This window comes from Elephantulus edwardii, unplaced genomic scaffold (assembly GCF_000299155.1).
Source record: "Elephantulus edwardii isolate Elephantulus edwardi_28Jun2011 unplaced genomic scaffold, EleEdw1.0 scaffold00009, whole genome shotgun sequence".
Lineage (NCBI taxonomy): Eukaryota > Metazoa > Chordata > Mammalia > Macroscelidea > Macroscelididae > Elephantulus > Elephantulus edwardii.
This window is the reverse complement of record NW_006399759.1, coordinates 23735275-23741625: the sequence shown is the minus strand read 5'-3', so window position 1 is coordinate 23741625 and position 6351 is coordinate 23735275. Positions and strand designations below refer to the sequence as shown.

The following is a 6351-nucleotide window of genomic DNA, read 5'->3' as shown; positions in this document are numbered from 1 at the left end:
GGAGCCAAGCAAGCTAAAACTGTTAACAATCTCCATCTCTTCACCATCTATAATGATGCTGCCAATTGGCCCAGTGGTGAGAATCTTTGTTTTCTTAATGCTTAGCTTCAATTAATATTGAAGGTTACATTTCTTGACCTTCTGCTGCAAGTGCTTCAGGTCCTCCTCAGTTTCAGCAAGCAGGATTGTGTCATCTGCATAATGCAGGTTGTTGATGAATCTTCCTTCAATCCTGATGCCACACTCCTCTTCATACAGCCATATATCAAATTTAACCAGTATGCTGGTCTTCATTGATGGGACTGATTTTATGGTTCTGTTTTGTGATTTTAGCACCGTCTGGTACATCCTGAGTACAAAGGGGAGAACTCATCTTGATCTGTGCTTGTATTATAGAATAAATTCTTCCTGAGTTCCAATGGCTTTAATGACAATAAATCAGCTTCTCACAACAGTCTTTGAGACTGGTGCTGCCTCTCCAACTTTCAGATCAGGAATGAGAAACTCAGGAAAGCTAAATGTTTTACAAGGTCACACTAAATGTTTTACTAAATAACAGATTAAAAGATCTAAATCCTGTCTATCGAACCCCAAAGCTGTGACCATGGCACTACAGGAGGCTGGCAAGGAAATATCACCTAAATTGAAAAACAAGAGCTTGGATTTTTATCATTATCAGCTTCATGATTCAGTAACTGTGAGACTAAGAAGTACCAATAGTCTGCGAGGAAAAGAAGTAGGTTTGTTTTTGTTTTGTTTTGTAGGTAAACTTAAAAGTCAACCTGACTCAATTCAGCCAACTTCTTTTGCATCTTGACCTTCAAATGCCTTTACTATAGTGTTCTGCTAATACAGAAATACCACAAGTGGATAGTTTTAGCAAAGAAATGTATATTTACTAACACTTTAGGGTTCTAACTCCAGAGGAAGGTTTTCTCTCTGTGTTGGTTTTAAATAAAGGTCACTATTTCCTGTCAGTATCTATAAGCCTGCCAATCCTTGGGGATCTCTGTGTGTAATTTTCTGGATGTAGGAGGTTCACAACAGAAAGTGGGTTTAAAGGATGCTCTCAACTCCTACCTCTTCTTTCTTGGTGCCCTGAAGTTACCCTTTTTCTGTTTGCTTCTCTCTTTTATTCTTGGAAAATAAATTTCCTTTATGTCAGAGCTGTGATGGAATTAAGAGTATTGCATTCCACACTTAATCCTTTTACAGTACATTAATTTATTAGATCAAAACTCATTCCCTTAGAGTCAGAATCTACTAAAAGTTGACCCTTAGCATATTTATGAAGTTGAAAATCATGGGAGGAGGTTGTTTACCTTCTCCCTAGAAACCTTTGGTGTATTCAAACTACCAGGGAGGTAAGTATCTCTGGCACCTAACAACAATTAAGCTTTTAGGTTAATAGTACAACACTCTATGGACTACATAACCAAAGCTGTCTTTGTGAGGTTTTGGAAGATCATTACATAAATGATACACTACCTTATTACATTCAAAACCCTGAGAAGAGTGCAGTATATAATAAGGAATAAGCAATATAATTGCATTAATTACATTAATCAATTTTTATAAACCAAAATATGTTAAATTGTTGAATGAAAAACCAACATGATTTGTAAATTCTCTGATAATAAAGAAAATTTACATTATATAAAAAAACCCTGAGAATCATGATTCAGCTAAGTAAACATCTTTTGAGGTGACACAACTCAGTCCATGATAATCCACCCACCCTTGAGCCTCCAAAAATCAATGTCAAGTACATAGAAATGCTTTTATATCATTATAAATTGTCACAAAACTTTTTTAACTTCAAATTCCAGTATGAACCAGAGAACAATGATAGAACAAAGTAGACATTTCCATTAAAAATGGAAAAAACTGGAGAGAAAGAAAGACTAGTGGCCTTGCTTGGCCACTACCCTCTTCCAGAAAGTGTCATAAAGCTCTTCAACTCTACAAACACTTGAAGCTACCCCAAGCTGACAGTAAGCCATGGTCTGAAGGCATCCAACACTCTGGGATCATGGGCTGGTAAACCAAGCTCCACCAACAGATGTCTACAGGTACCCCTATGTAACCAGGAAACCTCCTACCCAAATCAGTCAGATCTCTTGTTCCAGTAGTCAGCTCTCACATAATTTCATACCGATCTCCATCTGGGCATTGGTCTCCTTCCCGGTTCTGCTGCTGCTTCTAGCTGGCTTTGCTATGTCTGGTGTTAAAATTCTTTTCCTTACCTGTTGAATCTTCACCAGAAATGTCTTTAACATTGAACATTCTTTTCAAGGTGATAGATTCCAGCAAGACCCCTTCATTCAGAGTACCATTTTTTTTGCTAATCCCAACAGCACAAATATGTGCAGAATGCAAGTACACTAGGGTGATATAGTCAAGCAACTTATAAATTGGAGAAGCACTAAGGGGTACTATTCCTGGCAGGGGCGTCTAATGGTTCTCTAAATAGGTTCGGTCATTCTGGGTGCCAGGTACAAAGAAGCAAAGAGGGGTCAGGTACAAGGGCATGGATGGGGTCAGGTAAAAAATTGTGGAGTGTGGATAGATACAAGGGAGGGGAGAGGGATATTGTTGTGACCTCTGGTTGCTAAATGCAACGAAGATAAGGATAGTTTGTAGATATGAAAATTGGTCAGGTTTCTAGGCATCCAAGGTTAGGTGTTCATACCTCTTACAAGACAATTTAGACTTTTAGTATTGTTATTCTTGTTCTTAGGTGCCATTGAGTAGCATATGACTCAGAGCAACCCTATGAACAACAGATCTGAACTTTGTCCTATTCTGTTCCATCTTTATTATGAACATTCTTTTTTATTATTTTTTGTGCATGTAATGCCAAATCAGATCTGACGGGTTCAGGAGATCATCTCCAGCAGAGCATCTGGTAGATTCAAATCATGCACTTCTGAGATTTCAGTCCAGATTCTTGCCACTAGGCCACCATAGCTCTCTCCTTTATTATGAACATTCTTAAGTCCATTGTCCCAGTCACTATTTCAATCCATTTCCTGAATATCTTTATAACCTCTAGGTTCATTCTCATCACTTCACTCTGGGGATGAGCCAACTACATCTCTGAAAGTGTTTATCTTGCTTAATAAACTTTCCTTTCCCACTGCCTTAATAAAGCTTACAGTCTTAAAGAAAAAAAATAAGCAACCCCACACACACACACACACAAAAATTAAATCTTTTAACAGTCTCTATTCATTATCCAATTATAAAACCATTTCCACATACCACACCCTCCTGGAAACAAATTCTGTTCAATATCTAGTGCTGCTAGAATAAAAATATCCCAACAGAAATTTGTTCTCTCACCATTTAGGAAGCTTGAAGTCTGACTTCAGAGTGCTAGATCTTGGGAGAGGCTTTGTGTTTGTGTCAGTTACATAATTATCATATTATATTATTACAGCCAAAAAGCTGAGAATTAGTCTAGCCAAACACACACATATTTTGAAGGAACACAATTTACATATTTAGTAATAGATATAATCAAAAGTGTTTATGAAGACATCACAGAAGTATACCACTTTTGTAACTTTCTTAGTAGTGTGGCTGCAAGCAAAACAAAAATTATCTTCCTGAGAGGGAAGATTCCCTAAGTTATGTCACTAAGGTTGGTATGAACCAATGTAGTAGCACATGGTGTCACTTCTGCCCTTTATAAACCTATTCCTCTGAAAGACCATAAGTGATCTTCAGTAACATTTATTATATATTTTAAGCAATAGATTAATATGTGATAAATATAGCACAGTGGCTGGAGGGCAGAGGAGGCAGCGAGGCCCATCCTGTCCTCGCCATGAGGCCGCAGCAGGCGCCGGTGCCCAGGAAGGTCTTCATTCAGCGAGACTACAGCAGCGGCACTTGCTGTCAGTTCCCCGCAGAACTGGAGAACTGGGTTGATAGACAATAGTTTGAAGAAACAGTTCGAACTCTAAACAACCTGTATGCAGAAGCAGAGAAGCTTGGAGGCCAATCATATCTTGAAGTCTGTTTGGCTTGTTTAACTGCGTACACTATCTTTTGATGCAGGGAAGCTCATTATGAAAAGGTTCTGAAGAAAGTCTCCAAATACATTCAAGAGCAAAATGAGAAAATATATGCTCCCCAAGGCCTCCTCCTGACAGATCCCATTGAGCGAGGACTTCGAGTTATTGAAATTACCATTTATGAAGACAGAGGCATGAGCAGTGGAAGATAAACCTTAGAATTAAAGATCCCACTTCAAGCTGGGACCCTCATCTATCCACTGACAGACCACACAGTGTCCCCTACCTCCTCTCCAGAGCATCATTCCTTTGTATCTGCTGCCAGAGCCATGGTACCATTACTCCAAGGACTAACTCTCTAAAATTCCACACCCGGGATGATCTCTAGCCACTCAGCATCCACTTTGTGTCTCTAATTTGTGTAGGATTCTGTAATCTTTTGGTTAATTTCTGAGAAAACACAATAAAGCATTTCACTTTTATATTCAAAGCTGTTTGATAAAATACACAGTTGATCAGCCCAGTGCAAAATTATTTTTTATCTGCCACCACTGGATTCCCTTTGTTCTGTGGGCCTGATTCTCAGGTGGCTTTAAACTTTAACAAGTCTTATTTTAGTCAGTGTTCACTCTTACTCCCTCTATTTAATAAGACGCTGTTTCCCCCAGGGTTTTTGGCGAGGGGTATGCTGTATCCATAATTTTGCTAATACATCTCTCAGATCTCAAGGAACTACCAGTTTGCCATGACTCAGATCTTAAGAAGATCTGTTCCTTTGTTCAGTTTCTCTAACAAAGTTTGTTGGGAAAATAATGTATACTGTTATTTGTTTTATGATAGCTATTATTCCTAATTAAACCAGTATTTAATGCAGTTTCCAGTTTTTTAAATTTTATGTTATGATTGCATTACTATGAATGTTGGAAAGATACGATGTGTGTTGCTTGTTCATTACAAAAATAAGTAAGCACAATAAAATGAATGCTAAACAATCAAATACCAAAAAAAAGATATGTGATAAATATAATTTTAGATGACTTAAGTAGTGATTTTTTTAGTTGTAAGAATACTTAAAGCAAACTGTCTTGTAGAATCCTCTGTATTGACTCACAGCATGGTTATTAATTGAACAGAAGTCTTTTTAAAATGTTTCTCCTTTTACTTTAATTACTAGGAGCTCTGGTGGTCTAGTAAATAAGAAGTTGCACTACAAACTTCTTTGGCTAATCATATTCAGATCCACCACAGCAATATCCTCCAATGTAATTTTCAGCCTCTGAGGATTACTCTGGAAGTTCAGCTGTGAACCAATTTCGACTTGATCACAATGATATTTTCTTTTTTTTTTCTATATTTTATTAATTTTCATAAACATTTACAGAGATTTTGGGTTTCCATTCATTCATTGTTGCACTATTCTCTCTACCCTCCTCCCAGTTTGTTCTTGTCCAAATGCCACAGTGCTTGTCAAAGTCAGTTCTGATTAATCTTCTTTGTCAGTGTGTCCTTTGCCATTCCCTGTCACTCCTCCCTGAGAGAGACTTCACCCTGAGTCATAAGGAAAAGGGGATGGCGTATTCTCTTAGCTACTTCCTGCTGAAAAGGGACGCTGTGGGTTTCAGGGTGAAGATCTTCTCTCACTACTCTAAAGGGCCCCTTTGGCAGTAGGAAACACATAGACTATTATGGAGATTGATTTTGGAATTTAGATGCACTCTTATTGATTGTGCTTGGCCGTACATGTTCATATCCTTGAAGATGTATCATGGGGGTGTTGCAACCTAGAAGACACAAATTTGACTAACAAGTTATAAGTACATGAGTCCAGAAATTATGGAAAAGTAAAAGAAAAGATTCTTTCATTGTTTTACTAACCCTCCCACAATGATATTTTCAGTTCTTAAAAGTGTTATTCCAGTAGCTTCATATATTATTATAATACAGCTAAAATATCACAAAAAATATAATTGACTATAAAAGCATTAGCAGAAACAAGAAACAATAAAGTATATTTGTCATATGTGTAGATTAATCATGACTCATGAAGTGCCATTCTTATCTGTTTTACAAATAGATGGTTGATTTTTAGAACCACTTACCTCCCCTACTTCAAGGTCAGTCACACAGAAACCGGTAAAAATGATGCGCTTTCTCTTTAGCATGCAGGCCAGAATGGCTGATAATCACTTGTTGCTTGTTATTGTTATGTAACATTGAGCCAGAAGTGACCCATAGCTGACCCTCTGATGGGTTTTCAGAGGTAGTTAAACACATAGGAAGAGATTACCCATCCTTCTCCCATGGAGTGACTAGTGAATTTGAACCCAGT

The 6351-nt window shown here is 37.7% G+C and overlaps 1 pseudogene; it reads left to right on the top strand.

The window, feature by feature from the left end:
* Positions 1–3826: 3826 nt before the first annotated feature.
* On the top strand, positions 3827–4234 carry LOC102864781 (annotated as a pseudogene).
* Positions 4235–6351: the final 2117 nt, after the last annotated feature.